Source organism: Candoia aspera, chromosome 8 (assembly GCF_035149785.1).
Source record: "Candoia aspera isolate rCanAsp1 chromosome 8, rCanAsp1.hap2, whole genome shotgun sequence".
Classification (NCBI taxonomy): domain Eukaryota; kingdom Metazoa; phylum Chordata; class Lepidosauria; order Squamata; family Boidae; genus Candoia; species Candoia aspera.
In genome coordinates, this window is record NC_086160.1 from 20429890 (window position 1) to 20446954 (window position 17065).

At 40.0% G+C, this 17065-nt stretch overlaps 1 protein-coding gene across 2 annotated transcripts in view; it reads right to left on the minus strand.

Moving 5' to 3' along the window:
- The window catches only part of MTUS1 (microtubule associated scaffold protein 1), a 98135-nt gene extending 91541 nt beyond the window's left edge, over positions 1 to 6594 (minus strand). For both annotated transcript variants that reach the window (XM_063310467.1, XM_063310466.1), the window contains exon 1: positions 6482 to 6594. The gene's annotated coding sequence lies outside the window, so the exon portion shown is untranslated. The remainder of the gene's footprint in view (positions 1 to 6481) is intronic.
- Between the last annotated feature and the right edge of the window lie 10471 nt (positions 6595 to 17065).

The window sequence follows — 17065 nt, forward strand, 5'->3', positions numbered from 1 at the left end:
TTTAAAAAATCTGTTCAATTGTGTCTGATTTTTGAAGACTGCCTGGACAAGTCCCTGCAGTTTTCTTGGCAAGATTTTTCAGAAGTGGTTTGCCATTGTCCCCTTCCTAGGGCTGAGAGAAGGTGACTGGCCCAAGGTCACCCAGCTGGCTTTGTGCCTAAGACAAGACTAGAATTCATGGTTTTCCAGTTTCTGGCCTAATACCTTAACCACTACACCAGACTGGCTCTCTTAATTTTAAAAATAAGCCAGGTTAAATGGACTGGGTAGAGAAGTAACACAGTTAGAAATTATCCACGCCTTGTTCCAATTTTATCTCCACCGAACTCTCTTCTGTGTTACTCAGGAAATATCCCCACTGTGGTAATCTTTCCTGGATGAATGGAAACTATGGTAAGATCTCAAAGTTTGCACATTACTGGATTGTTCAACAACTAATGTCATTTTTACTGGATAGCATTGAGAGATTCTGATAGTGCCAGTATGACTACCAGCACATTACAAACAGGTTTCTCCACAAACATTATTCCAAGGATCTTGAGCAAAGCCTTGTAAAGATTTGCTTCCTTCCTTTGAAAACAAAAAAAATATATATATATCTCAAGTATTACATTATGAGAACAATTAAACTCCAACTAGAAAGAGTTTAGTTGCTCTTTATAGCAGGGACATCCAATAACATTTTCATAATACTTCAGCAAGAACTCAATGAAAAAAACAGCAACAATCTTATGTTCAGGGAGAATGTATTGGTTTTGTTGAGCATTACTCACATTTGGATTTATTTTTAATCTGGTCATTTTAGAACTGTAGCTTGTACAGTACAGCCCTTTAACAAATCAACATGAACTGAAAATCAGCTCACCAGAATGCAGTTTGTTTTGTTTTGAATTGGCATGCTGTATGAACCACCAACTGTGGTTTGTAAACCATGGTGCATGTTTAAAGTATGTTGTGTGAGTCCAGCCAATGTGCTTTACTAAATAAGCCATGACTAAGCAAACTACATGGCATGATGTCTGACTGTATTCAAGAAGGACACAGGTTGTAAACAAGTATTAACTGGGTACATAATTATTTAAAAAAAATAACAAATATGGAAAAAGCTTGTTTAAACAGAATTGAGTCCCAGTGTAATGGTATGTGGGAATGACCTTGGGAGACCAGGCAAAGAGATGCTGCCTAGGGCAGATAAGGGGGAACATAATCCACAGCTGCATAGTGGGTGAAGCAAGAGAGTCAGGAGGGACCTTCCCTAAGTTCTTAGGCTGTGAAGGCGACAGCGGGAGAACTGTACTTTCAGAGTCCCAAGGTTCTGTTAATGTAGCTTTACAATGAAGTAGAATTAGCTTATCTGGCCTTGTTTCCTGTCTGGTCTACCTGGTAAGGCTGACACCCAATCTCTACACTACAATCTGAACGCAGCACTTCCCGTACAAGCAGCAACCAAATATTATGAGATACTGAGATGGCTGCAATATTGGTATCTTTCATTTTAACACGATTTCTTCCTTGATACCTGGATACTTCAGTAAGATTAAAACCTATAAAGTAACCTGATTTTTAACTACAAATTTACAAGAAGTGCCTGGAAAATGTTTAACTCAGTGGCATTTTATATACCAGCATTCTGAAGCATGGCACTTACTGTTTAGAATAAATTGATGAAATCCAGAGTTTACTGTGTTCCTGTCTTCAAAGTGTGATTCATTTCTAATCTAATTTCATAAAAATCATTTCTTGCAGTCTCAGAACAAAGGTATCAGATTCAAAGTGAGTGCCCCTTCTGGTTCTTGTATCTTTGCCAGCAGGGTTTTATATAAATAGAAACAAAAGGAAATACAAGCACGCAAAGCAACAGAGCATTTTTTCAGAGCTGCCTAATGAAACTACCAATCAAAAGGCACAATCACTTAGTACAAGTTATTACATTTAAACAGTTGACCTACTAGGAAAAGGCTTATATTTTAATCCTACAAAAAAGAGGCAAACCATTCAAGATCTGTTTTAAGTACGTCAAAATATGTTTTTGTTTTGCAAGCCACTGTTACTTTAAGGCAGTGCTTCTCAACCTTAGCAGCTTCAAGATGTGTGGACTTCAACTCCCAGAATTTCCCAGTCATCAAAATAAAGATCAGACAACCACATACTGAACCCTTTTGATACTTACGGGTGGTGTTATGGGATCCACGGTGATACCATGAGACATCAATCACTATGAGATTTAGCTATTGCAAGACTCCAGAAAGTTGTTCATGTTTCTCAAACACCCAAATAAAGCACATCATAGTTTCATGTTCTTACTGGAAATGTGGGTGGTCTCACGATACAATCCATTAGCATGTCACAACATACTGAATTCTCAGAGTTAAAGAAAGGCAGGATTAAGCTATGAGAACAATCTAGTTATACTTTGAGATTCCCCTCGGGTTAAGACTATGGCCCTTGACTGTATTGGAGAGGAAAATATGCAAGGGAGAAGGAAATTTTTGGGAGAAGTTTTTATGTACTGATTGACTTACGTTCCCTGTTGCTTATTTCTCCTATTATAATAATTATAGAGCCTTTTAGAATAGATATTTAAGAACTGTTGCTATTTTTTTTAACCAGTCAATGCATATCTCATGTATAACTTTGTAAGACCAAGAACAATTGCAATAATTTGTGTTCTATATAGTATGGAATTGACAAACTTACTCTAAAAACAAGTATCTAAGCTGGGGGTTAATGAAAAAAGGAAAAACTAGGAATGACTTCCAATTAAAAATAAATCTTGTCATCATACTCTTTATACTTTAGTTATTAAGGATAAAATTAATGATTGGCCTAGCCTGGTTTAAAAATAATTTGACCTTTTAATTTCTTCATAAGCTTCAAAGTTCACTCACAGACTATCCCCCATGTTCACAGAACAATACCTGGCTTGTCAGAAACCAATGTATGAAATGAATAGCATTTAATTCAAGTAGACCACTTCTCCCCAAATATGGTAGGAGTATTAAGTTCCTTAAACTGGATTAGAGAAACAGAGGTTAGCAGCTTTTGTAATTTTTCTTTTAAGTCAATTCCATTGATCTACATTTTTCTATCACTAAAATGTTTTCAGTCCCTTCCATGTATTATATTGAAATTATAAATAATAAAGCAGGAAAAAAATCAAAGGCCGTATCCCCTTCCAGAAAGGATAAAAATAGGTTAGTGGAAACCATCCTCCCTTATTTATACACTATAGTATGCTATCCCATGAAACCATGGTTTATAGACTACAATGGCTAGGTTTACAAATCCAACACCAAAACCCAAACATTATGGCTTAACATAATATACCAGCCATTAACTAAATTAGGCAGGCAACTGTGAATGAGTCAAGCATCAGGTTATCAAAGTACTTTTACAGGCTTACAGGGAAAATAAGAAATGAAAAGAAAAGTTTGTCTTTACTTGTGAACAAAGGCTCACTTGTTTTTTAAGTAAGAGATCTGTAAATCTTTCATTTAGACATTGATTTTCCATCTATAGGTTCCAGCTAGTTGGGTACAAGGCTACCCCTTTTATTATTGTTGTTTTCTTTTTTCAAAGAAAAAAGTGTTGGAGACCAGGAGGAGAGCAAAAGTATAGACATTACAATATTGAAAATTCGAAGTGGTTAAGAAGATTGAAAATTACATTGAAATTCTAGAGAATTATACAGTTTACACCAATTCTTATTTATAAAACACTTCAGATACTATGAACAGTGTACAACTGCATTTCCATTTAAATTTGCACATTAACATATTAATGTACAGGACACACAAGAGCTCCACCACTCCAAGTTTCTTTCCCCCCACAGTACCATATTATTTGCAGAAATCTTCATAATTAGCTTCCAGCCCAATTACTGCTCCAGAAGAAACCTTTCAAAAATAGTTTTGCAGGATTTCCTCTGGAACTATAGGGAAAATAGTTTCCCACTGGTCAGAAATCCCACCTCAGCCTGGCATTGAGAACTCAAGGTACTACTGGGCTCACCACTATTTCACACCCTCCCCCCGTAACTTTCTGGGTTGATCTGAGGAATTGCTTTTCTGCTCCTCCACAGAGTGGTGGTTTGTCCTTCACTATGAAAACAAGCACAGCAGGAAAAGTGGGGGACAGGTGCCATTTTCTGCAGTCTCCCTTCCCTGTTGGCCAGAAGACAGCACTGGTCTCCTCTTTCAGTTGCAAGGTGAAGACACTAGTAGTGTGGTACAATTGTGAGGATCCTAGCGGAACAGCAGTCACTATTCCATATTATGTTCACTGTTGCAGCACCGCAGAATGCTTAGAACAGTAAAGGAGATCTGAGTTAAGAATGTAACTGTCCCTGTAAGAGAAAGGACATTTTCACCGGATCTGAAAGAAACACAGGGTGCAACCTGACTCTGTTCAGAAAGCCAGCAAAACTGCGTACCTGACGATTTCTCTTAACTAGAAGCAAGCAAGCATATCCAAGCCACTTATCTCAATGACACCTTCACCCATAGCCTGAAGCATCACACAAAGCAGATTTCCTCTCGCAGTTTGGTTCACAAGCTTGGTTTGCAGCCCTAAGCAAGTCACCTTGAAATTGTCTCTCCTTTCCACAATCTCTAGAAATTCCATTCTTTGGTTCTAAAATTCTGCTTTGTTCCTCTGAGCTTTTCTGCATATGTTAGATGCATGGATGGGAAAGACAAAATATCAGTTAATAACTTGGCAATTCTTACCAGGTTCAGTACAAATCCTGTTCTGGCTATCATTGTGATGAGAAAACCTGATCCTCATCAGCCTAGCTGAAAGGAAGCTGCACAGAAGCAACTTGGTGCAAGAATAATGTGGGCGACATGGAAAATGCCTTGCCACACTGCACTGGGATTAAAAGGTCCCAGCAGCAGCTTCTAGCTAAAAGCTGTTCTAAGGTCCAAGCTAAAAGCTGTTCTAAATTGTTCAGAATCTACTGTATATTAAGGAGATCAGCCAAAAAAAAAAGCGGGGGGAGAGAATTCACAGTACCAGAATCAGAGATCTTTAATTCTTACAGAGTTAACACACACGGACACCAACCAATTCCAAACTTGCTAGAAATTATACCTGCTCAGTTTAGTGGTGCCAGTGAACTCATTGCAAATATTTTATTGTTTTGCATACTGATTCTAATATATAAAATGTTTCATACTCAGACCATAATTTCTCTTTGCAGCAGCCACCCTTCAAGAAAAATGAAGGAAAAATCCACTTTGCATGGAAAGCTGAGGCAGAAACTGTTGAACTCAACTTTCCCTTCTCCGGTCTAAAGTGAGACCCCCTTTGAGCCTTTCTCACTAAGACCACGAGAGTATTTTTAGTGGATGACTGAAAGCAAAAGAAAGTGAACCGATTAATAAGCCAGATGTACTTTTAGCATATCTAAGTTTGGCAGATGCACTTTCCAGGGGGAAAAAAAAAAGCTTTTAGGGAGATCTAAGAGGAGGATGAAATCTGAACCTCTTCTTGGCAAAAGCGGGCACAGCTTCCCTTCACGTTCCTCCTGGCACCTTTCTGCCATTTAGGAACAGAAAAAGGGCAGGATGGGCTCGAAGGGAGAGGTGCCTTCTATGCTCACGGTCACAGCACCTCCAAGAACGTACGTCAGTTCTCAAATAAGGCATGTCGGGGTGTTCTTTTACTAAGTGGGTTAGAAAATTTCTCCTCTGTTTTTAAAAGCAGCAATAACCGGCAAGGTCGCTTTCCACACACTTTATGGCTCCGCGCAAGCGCAACAGAGATCAGGCCAAAGAGCCCTTTGGCCAGCCGCGACATCCTTGCCAACTTTTCTCTTTAGCGCCTGGCACTGCCTAAAGCTGGCGGGGGAGAAGGGAAGCCGTGGCTTGGGTTATTAATTTGCGGGCTGTTTGATGCCTTCGGGGGGGGGGGGGGCGGCGGCGGCAGGAGCTCAGGACCCGGCCAACCGCAGAAGACTTCGCCGAGACTGCAGCCCCTCCAAGGCTGTTCTTTCCCTAGCGGCAGCCGCAGGAGCTCCGACGCTGCCAAGCGCCTCCGGAGACGCGCGCGGACGGAACGCGGCGCCAGCTCCGGGCACGGGGCAGAAGCGTCGGCTCCCCTTTCCAATGAGAACCCCCCGCCTCTGCCGCCGCGCTTCCTATTGGCCCGCCAGCGCCTCCGAGGGGGCGGGGGAGGGACGGCTCCCCGCGCCGTTGACCGGAGACGAGCGACCCTCACTCGCCGTCGCCCCCGCCGCAGAGCCCAGCCAGCCCACCCGAAAGAACTTTCCCTCCCTCGCGAAACTTCAGCCTGTGCCCGGGCAGAAGGGACGCGCCAGAGGCACCTCCAGCGCTGCCACCTCCCGAGTTCCAGAGCAAACTTCAGTCCGTCTGCACCCGCTGCGTCGCAGCCCGGCCAGGAGCCAGAGGATGAAGGGGCACCCAGAACATCCTCCTCCGCATCCCCTTGCAGCCTCCGGCATCCAAGGGCATTCACCTACCGCGCCCGGAGCTGCTCGCCAAAGCGCAGCCCCACAGGGCTCGGTTTGTCCTCGGCAGCTACCGCAGGACGCTTCGCTCCGCGCCGACTTCAGATGTGGTGTGCTGAGTCCGTGCGCGCACACCCGGCGCGCGCTCGCTCTCACGCCTTCCCCCCTCCCTTTCCCCTTGGTCCGCTTCTGCCTAGTGCGCGTGCTCAAGCCCGGCCGGGCACTAGCGGGGAGTACCTTTTCTTGTGCCTTGAGGGACTGGCCACACCTGCCTTCCCCGGTGACGTCACGGCATTCCTCGCCACCTGGCCCAACCAGAAGCAGGAGAGAGGGAAGGGGAGGGGGTTGCCTTTTGCGGCAACTGAGGGCAATCAGTTTAATAGAGACATTATTAAGGCAGAAACCATTCGTATTGCTTGCCAATTGATAAGACTCTCTAGGGCCAGATTGAAATATAAATGCTTCCAGTGAAATTAGGGGAGGAGAAGTTACATCGGAGGAAAAGCTGCAGTTTTCCCTATGCAGGGCTCCGTCCTTCCTTCTCTTATTATCATAATACATGACAACTAGAAAGGAAGCAGGGAAAGGTTCAATGCAGGAGGCACTGTAAGTTTGGATTTAGGAAATGCAGATCCTTTATGTCCAATTGAGAGCTTATTTTTAAAAGGAACCCTGCACCCCAAAAGGAAAATAAACAGACAACATGGTAAAATAAGTCACAAAAGTTTAAAGGCACAGTTAAATAGATCAAAACACTGTGCTGTGAATGAAAGTAAGGATCCTCAAAGCTCTCCTGTCTTGCAGAATTCCATGTTTCCCTAGAAGCAAATCAGTACAGAGGCACTTGACATCTATAGATATTGCTTCATTTTCCATACCTGCTTAAAACCTGCAAGAAATGCTCAAACTACTGTCCTCTTGCAAAGTCTGAAACAGTCTGGCTGGCGGTTCATCAGTTTTGGAGGCTTTGTTGTTAGCCATTTTCTAGGACCGTTTAATTTCACTTTCCAGAATGAAAGTTCAGTGATCAAAGCTTTATACGGTCAATGTCTTCTGTACCTTCACACCATCTCTTTTCTCCATCATTCCCCATTGCCTTCTTTGTCTTTTATCATGCCCATCTTTGCATAAAGGTTTTCCTGTATTTCTCTCATTTTGTTAGGATCTTGTCCTTCCCATTCGATTATTGCCTTCAGTTTCTTTCCACTCCTGATTCATAATTCTATATTTCTTCTTGATTTTTTTCTGGAACTCAGCATTTGTCTGTTTCTTAGTCTGTTTCCTACTATTTTCGTACACTGAAACCAAATTTTCACATTCAAATTTCAGATGCTATTTTACTCCCAACTTTAACATTCCAGTTTCCTATTATTAGTATGACATGTTTTTGGGGTTCCTGCATTGACAAGGTGTTGCAATTTCCACAGAAATGTTCAGTTTCTGCTTTCTCTGTATTTTGATTGCCTTCTCTTGGACTCATATTGTAGTAATTCCATCATTTGGAGGGTTGGATCTGAGGACTAACCTTGACATCCTTTTATTAGTATTGATGATTACCCCATGTCTTCTATGATTTTCTTGTCCAATCTGATGCTTCTCTGATGTAAAGTGACTTATTACAGTCTATCTCAGACTGTGGATTCCCTGAACATTCCCAATGTTCAGTCATGGCATATCTGTTCTGATAACATCAAGTATGCCTTGCATAATGGCTTTTATACTCTACATTATAATACTATGCATATCTTTGCTGCATTGAACTTCTGTTTTTGGCCACATCAGCTGCTGGCTGTTTTTTCAGCTTTCATCCAGCCACATTGTAAGTACCAATGCTACTTTTACTTGCCCTCTGCTCTTCTGTACTAGTTAATTATATGCCTTCCAACCTGCAGGCTCCTCTTCTAATACAATGATGACATTGTCCTAGTTTCATACATGCCTTTAATTTTCTTGACAAAATACTGGAATGAACCACCATTTCCTTCTCCACAGGATCATATTTAGTCTATCCACTCTTTTATGACCCACCCATCATGGTCACTCTTCAGGAAGTATACACTCCCAAAGTATAGTCTAGCATTACTGGAACACACAAGTTCCTTCACCACAACAAAGTAATGACCTGTGACTCTCTTGCTATCAGGAAATTTATCTGAATAGTTAGCTGAAATATGCTTTAATGCAGTTTCCTACAGTATCCCTATCTTAGATATTTATTTATTAATTTATTTATTATTCACATTTTTATTACCACCCATCTCCCCCGAAAAGTGGGACTCTTCAAATTCCACATGAGAGTATTCACACAGAAGATTGTTAACTGCTTTTTTTTTTTAAAGCATTGAATGCCATATTGAACACCTTAGGAACTATTATGATCATTGGACCAGGATAAAAGTGAATAGAATGCGCTTTGGGCTTATTTCCACATGAAAAACAGCTAAGTATAGATTTATGACTAGCTCAGGGGGGAATGAGTATAAAATACCTACATAAATTGTTACATCATGAGTCCTGATATTTGTTTGGTGAGTAATCACCTAACTTAGATGTGCCATTGATGGAGAGAGATAGTACAGAACTTAGGAGTTTTGACCTTTACATGAAAGTAATATCTGAAGATCGAGGCCTGCATTTAAAAAGAGTAATCAGTTTCCTTAACAATTAAATCTTATAATTTAACCACTGAGCAATCTAATAAGGAGAGAAAGAAGATGAATGTTAAATAAACTGTATGATACAATAAAAATATGAAAATTTTATTTCAAAATTTGTGTGTCTTAAGACCATGGTAGCTTTTATTTACAAAAAGAACGTAGAACAATTGCAAGTTAACAATAAACACCTAGAGCAAGTAGATGAATCTGGGTACCTTTGTAGAATATTTAGTAAAGATAGAAACATAAATAGAGTCTTTCTGATGGTGGAAAAAGTAATTTCATATACATGTAGGCATTATTATTATTATTATTATTATTATTATTATTATTATTATTATTATTATTGCAGTTTTTCTCTGCATTTTTTTGCTGTAATTTTTGTCAGGGATGCCAAGAAAATTAAACAGTTAGTGTGTCCTCCCCCCCGCTCCCATTTAACCCTCTTTCCAATTGTCCATGTCCTCCTTTGCCTGTTCAGATATCTGCTAACCCTAGCCAATGCTCGGAACTGGTACGTATGGAAAGTGCCACATTCTGGGCCAGTTGCAGTTTCAAAGTAGCCTTTAAGGGCAGCCCCATGTAAAGCACATTGCAGTAGTTCAACCACTGGAAAAGAAAGCATGAATTATGGCTTAGCATGATGCGTGTTCTACATCAGTTAACATTTTAGGTTGAAATCTTGCACTTCTTATTTGAGAATGAGTGCCATTAAACTCAAAGAGGAGACATCTGCAGGACTGTGAAATGGCTGGGACTAAATCAGAGATGGGAAACAAGAACAAGAAAACAAGTACCACTATTAAAATTGTGGGTGGAGCTGCAAACTCCAGTGGGTATAGCAAGCACACCTAGCAGACCAGGCCAGATTCTTTCTTCCTTGAGGTTTTAGAGAGTTTGGTGTCATAGAATTCCAACACTGACAGAAATTAATTCTATGCATGTGCATTCAAGGGAAAGTCCCACTGACTTCAATCAGTCTTTTCCCCAGATAAATGAGTGTGAAATTTCAAGTTCTCCCTGGAAACAAATCCCACTGAATGGATTGCAGTGCATGGGAAATTAAATGGTTTTTTAAAAAAAAAAGAATGTTCAGTTTCCATGGAATATATGCACAATTATTTTATTTTATTATCTCTGATCCGCATTTGGAGATTTTGGAACAATACAAACCAGCCAAACCTGTTTTCTGGAGTGATAAGTAAAATAAGCATTTACACCAATCTCCCTTCCAATATACCTTCAACTCACTGAAAAAAATAATAAACTCTTTCAAGCTCCTGCTTGTCTTCCAAAACCACTTTATTGGTGTCCTTGTACTGCATAAGTCCCAGAACCACAGGAGTTGTAACATATGCTTTTAATTCAGTTGTTGAACACAATGGATTGTGTATCACATCAAATGTTACAAAAGAAAGGACAGCAGAATGGAAATGTTGAGTTAAACCAGAGGACAAAATCTCAAGGGAGATCAACTGATTATCTCATAACAATTACATTTGGTAGAGAACAGCAAGTATATTTGCTTCCTGCATTTAAGGCATGTTACTTGGAACTCACTTTGCAAATCGAGGTCAGGTCCATATCTATATACATATATATACATACACACACACGTGTGTGTGTGTGTGTGTATAATGTCTTTAATATTACAGCCACCTTGTTCCTGAGAAAGTGTGAAAATTAGCAGGATAGGGAAAGCACACTGAGCATGGGTTCTGGAATTCTGTCCAATCCCTTTGGTTGCAGTGGCCATGAGAACTGTCTGTATTTTCTTCTGTATAATGAAGTAACATATTCTTTACAAGTGTTGGTATGCCTTGGTGTACTTTTTCCCCAGGGACTAGTAAGGATGTGTGCACATGTGTTGCCTACAGTCTGTGAGGTTTAATCAGGATGGGTTCATATGTGTTGCCTCTGTGTGTGTGTGCGTGCACCTTCTGTTGTCTTCTCATGTGTCTGTGTGAGAATGTGTTCATATATGTGTGCAGTGTGAAGCACAGAGCAGGCTGTGTATGTACTGGGTCATGTGACCAGGAGGAAGTTGGTTAGAATGGAGTAATCAGAGATACTCTGAGGTTCTGGCCAATCATCTTTCTGTAGGAATGCATTGATTTCCCCCTCTCAACACTGGGCTGATTGGCCCCTTCTCAAACCTGATCTTTCAGAGAGTTATCTGCTGAGAGACAGACGGACAGAGTCTACCAAAGCCCCACTGCATAACTATTCTGTTAGGTTGGAAAGAAGAAAAAGAGATAATAAATGTAAACAATGACAAAGGATCAACTCTTACACCACTTAGACTCTCTCTGTCTTTCTGTGTGTGTACATAAAACCAGCACAATTTTAAAAATAAAAACTGTCATCTAAATTGGCTCTAAGAGATGGGAGCAACTCAGAAGCTCTATGAAATTTACACATTACTAAGTGTGCAGTGCCTTGAGCTATATACAATCATTTTAACACAATTGTTTTCTTGGAGACTTCAACCTTCTGGGTATCTTCTTCCCTTCAATTTGGCTGCTCTGGGGACTGGCCTGGATTTTAAAATCCTAGGATTTTTGACGTAGGAGTTCTTACTTTTTTGGGTTATTGCTTCAAGGAACAGAGAGGAATTGTGTTTATAGGTTTCTCTCCTAGAATGCAGACTCAGACAGTGTTGTCACCACCAAAGGCAGGAAATGTTTTTTGCTGCTGATATCGAAGCAGAAGTTACTGTGGGTTTTAAAGTAAAATCATATGATGCTACTTCATTGTGGGTTCCCATAACCATCCCTGACATCAAAAAGTAACATTTAATGATGATATTAAAAGTAGTAGTTTGGTTGAATTGTTTCTGAGTTGGCTTCTATTCTCTCTCTCTCTCTCTCTCTTATATTCCCCTCCTCCTACCCTTTAGGTTCCATCGAAGTGGAATTTGATGGCACCTCCATTCCTAGGCCCATTTGGAAGGCCACTGGCCCTGTTTTGAAGCTTGTAGGAAATCTGCTGCCTTTATGAGTCAGTTTAATTTCAAACCCTCTGCAAAATAGCACTTTAGACATTTGTAAAGAACTCTCAATTCCCCGCACACCCACTGCTTGGGAAAGAGAAAAGACAGAGTTGGAAGAAGATAGAGAATGAGTGGAAACAGAAGGGGATTTTTGATTCCTCTCACATTGGAGAAATCCTGACCAAAGATGAAAAAGGAGTGTTGGACAAGGTTCCCCTCATGTCAGAAGAAATGTATTTGCTCAAGGCCATGGATTTAGCTGGGAATTTATGGGCAAAGGTGATGCTTTCTGCTTCTGAGCCTGCAACATAGACCCTTAACCTTGAACATTCTCCTCAATCTCTAAACCTGCATGTGCAGCATCACTACTGGCAAGGACTATCTGTTCTGGGCTGCAAAATGTGGGATGACCACTAGATATCAGCAAAGAGTTAGGTGTTTTTCTGTTACTCTTTGTTGACATATACCGTAGAAGTCATCCAAGTTTTCCAACCCAGCTATAGTAGCATGACTGTTGCCTAGTGGAGCAATATATATGGAACTTGCAAAGAAATACAGTACCAAGTTCTAAGGCTGTGCTCCTTGGGAGTAAAGGGATACTCAGGAGTCAAGATTTTCTCCAGAGTAGACCATGCTTCATGAAATTAATGAGTTCCAGCTGAATTTGGGTGGAATATAGGTGCTGAGTAGAAGGCAGACAGTTGTTGAGCATGTAAGTTAACAATTTATTTTGCATGAGATTCATGAAAGAGATATTCTCCATAGTTGCTTTCTACTCTTGATACAGTTTTGGTTATTTTGATTCTTGGCATGGATTTTTCCCTTTCCTTATTATATTCTCCCCACTTCAAGTATCTCTGGTGCACTAATGTTGGCTTCTAAAATCATAAATTCTGCTTGTAACCCTTGGATAGGACCTGTATCCAAATTAAAGAATGAACAACTGCACTCATGTTTCACTCTGCCCTCAACTATTGTTTGTTCCAGTTGAACCCAGCATTGGGATGAAGTCCCCCGACAGACAATATAACCTTTGCTAAATGAATGGCTCATCCCTGTTTTACAATAGCTGTAGCTTCTGATGTAGTTTCTCAAAAGTAAGCTACATGTGTATCTCATTACAGGACATTATTAGAGCTTGAAAAACCCTGGCTGAGTAATTAACGTACCATAAAAGCATGCACTTACTGTAAGCTGAAAGTGCTTAAATTTGATTTTTGTGTTATAAATACAAGCTGATTTCCTTTTTAATCAATAGAGCTGCTGTAGTAAGGTCAATCCCATTTGGAACAGAAACTACTGTACTGCAGAGAGAGTGCACTTTCTAGGAATGTCTAAGGGTTCAAATAAGGAACCTTAAGAGGGCCATTTTGTATTCCAATATCACCACTGCAAGAAGTGGCTTCTCCCATAAGCATTAATTCCTTGGAAATTGTACTAATAAGATAATAGAACAGTATTAAGATCCATAATCATAGGAAATCTGCTACTGCCATTTGACAAGGGCAATGTCAAAAAAAAAAAGGTTCTTACCCTGTAGAACATGGGTGCAGATATCTGATCTTGCTTCTGTGAAGCTGTTGAGCAGAATGATATTAGGGGGTGGAAAGAAAGTCTCCTCCCCTTGATAAAAATCCATCCAGTGAAACAATTCTTTCTTCCCTGTAGGAAATGGCATGGTCCTGCTTGTTCCTCCACAGAGACTTTTCTCAGTGCACCAGTTTCAGACTTGAATCACTTCTTGGCCCATAATCTGTGGTAGTGTGATCTTCATTTGAAGATATTCCATTTGGTATGGCTACTCTGTACCTAAGTGACAATCACAGTCACACTGTTGTAGAAGGGGAAGGGACTTTAGGAGAGACTGAAATATAATTGGGCTCATCATAATCTTTTACCATTCAGTTTATTAATTGGCTCAGAGGGCAGAAAGACAATTTTCTAAAGCTTTGGTCTTTGTTGAGGCAATTCAGAAGACAAAATGGTGCAATGCTCACCTGGCAGTATCATCACAGCTAAGTTATAGCTCTTCTATAACCTTGACATTTGGTATACTGCCATCATAAGGCTCTATTTGTTCTAGAGAAGATTCATCCCCCCAGTCTAATGAAATTTATCCTGATTGAAGATAAGGTTGTCAAGGGACAACACAGAAGACTCAAATTATCTGGGAGATGGACTTGCTAGCTAGTGTGTTTATGCCATGACCTTCCATCTTCTTATTTCACCATACCACCGTGAGGGCAGTAGCAATGTAGTGCAAATTAATTGCCACTTTTGTGGAAAAAAGAGATGGTTTTACTATGCTTTGTTATGTCTAGAAGGTAATTGTGAGGTCCGAATGAGATGGATATTTCTTTTCAGCATCTGACCTACTTAACCACCATCGTTTATTGTTTCTTTGTCATATCAATTTGAAAGATATGCCATTCTACACTTAAAACCTCTTCCCTTTAAATGATTAATGAATGAAACTCTATGAAGGCTCCTTTTTTCAGAAAGCATTAGATTGGTTTGCACTGAAAGGAGATGACCAAAAAAAAAACACACAGTAGAATCTTTGTTGAAGTTGACTTCCCTTGAGTTTCATTTTACACGCTTAGAAACTGACATTCTGAATACACTTGAGTGAAAGGAAATATTGTAGATAGAATGAAAGAGGCAATAGTTAGGCAGCTGGTAAGTGTAGTCTACCACTAAGTGGTGGAATGATACCTACACATAGATCACTCATGAATTGGACTTGTCCTTTCAAAGATGAAGTCCAGGCTTAAATAAATAATCCACAAGTGTTTAATTCATAAAGTAATTTTGGTATAGATAAAAGAAGCCAACACATTTTTGTCAAAAAAGCCACCTTAGAGCATGATGTTGCCCTCTTAGAGAAGTGACAGTTGAAAATGGCATAGAAATTAAATACAGTAAGAAAAATAAAATTAAGCAAGGCCCAGGGTAGTGACATGTAATAGATACCTCTCACTAGGCTAGGGTTAAAAAATGTAAAAACAAAATTGAGATGCTTTACTAGACCCATTTCTATTTTGTGGCAGCGTTTATGCACTTTTTAATAGTTCAGAGCTATTTTTTAGACTGTGCAACACCTGAAAAAGATAATTTTGCCATATGAAAATGCAGTCTTTCAATAACTCATGTTATCATACAAAATGTCTGAAAATAAGCTCAGAACATAATTTAGGGTGAAAGAGTTTGTGGTCTAAAGAGCAGAGAACTGCAAAATGTTTAAAGCTTAAAACATTTTCCATACTGCCACTACAGAACACCAGTACATAAAAATTGGCCAAGGAGCCCAATAGAAAAATGGCAAGGCAGAATTTACAGATTCTATTTATTTTGCCTAAATCTCTCTCTCCCATCAGTTTATATTCCACATTACATGACTAGGCATAAAGTAAATAAAAGCTGTGTTTATAAAAGGCTGAAATATTTCTGCAGATTACTGCTTTTGTATGAAAAATAGGTATGTTTCTTTGCACAATGTGAGCTATTTATGAAGTAGGTCGTGCAAAAAAACCCATTTTCCAAGATCAATGACATGTGACATTTTGCTTATTGATTAATTTATTAGACAATAGAGCAGAGATGCAATGTGTGTAGCTCTAAAATCTAGTCAACAGATTTAATGTATTAAAAACATCACTGATGGATAGCTGAGTTGTTTGCAGAAATCTTTTTCCTTTAGATCCAGAAACAGCATCCGATATGGTTTGAATTGCAGTTCTATGGCTTGTAAGCCACCAGTCAGAGAGCTTGATGAATTTTTCCCAGAGAGGGTTGATGAATTTCTCTCAGAGAGACAGCCAGCATTGAATCATCCTTGTGGCTTCTGCCATGGTGGCACTTGTGGATCTGACTTGATAGTGCAGATCACATGCTTTCTGGGTTTCCAGTTATTTTTTTCTCCTCTTGGAAAGGGGAAGAGAAGCCGAGAACTCATGCCTAGACTGGGACACTGGCTTTGTGATGTTCCTCTGATGACATGACAGGAGAAAAGAGGGAAGGTCAGAGTCATGATGTTGGTGGATAAACCAGACCTAAACTGATTTAAAAAGTATTTCCTTCCTATTTTCTTTTGTTGGAAGAACTCATTTTTAAAGAAAAGATAAAGGTATCCTTTCAGATGAGTTGGACTCCTGGCAATTACCCAAATACATCCATGTGGGGGTTTTTTCTTGCAACAATGGGGAAGTGGTTTGCCATGGCTTTCTTTGGAGGAGTTTTTTTCAACTTCGGTCTAAATTACATTTCTGTATCTCCTGATGGTCTCCTGTCCAAGTAATAATGAGATCCAATTCTGATTAGCTTTGGGGAGATCGTTCCTGCCACCTCCTTTTGGGCAAAGACTTTATTTCAACTAGTTTGATGCCAGAATTAAAAACACTGATGTTGGAGTGTTCCAAAAAATCAGATAAGAATGCTCTGCTTAGATTTAAAAGCTTAAAAATGTGCTTACAATAAAGTGCAGAATGTGGAAAATGATTCTTAGAGCAACAGAGCATTGTATCCATTTGTTTCCATCCACTACCAACGGAACAGGTTCTTTATCCATCATCCTCCACAGAGCCGGGAAATCTGTTTTGTAAGATTGAAGGAACTGCTGGGGTAGATCGGAGGGATGCTTGGGGTGGATGGAGATCAGAGCAGGGGAAGTGCGTGTGGATATTCCCTCCTTAATGAAGAATGCAACGTGGCAACTGGAGCAAGTATATTTCAAGCCACTAAAAGCCCATCTCAAACAGAAATGTCAGCCTGTTCTTCATAGGCAAGGGGATATCCCACAATCATTGCCCAGTCCCAGTGCATTAAATGGTCAGATGAAAAGAGGAAACTGCTGTGGAAATACTGTTTATTTTCTATATAGGAAATAAGGGTCAGCAAATGACCTGGAATCCTGACCTAAACCAGCAGGAGGAGGAAACTTTTCATAAT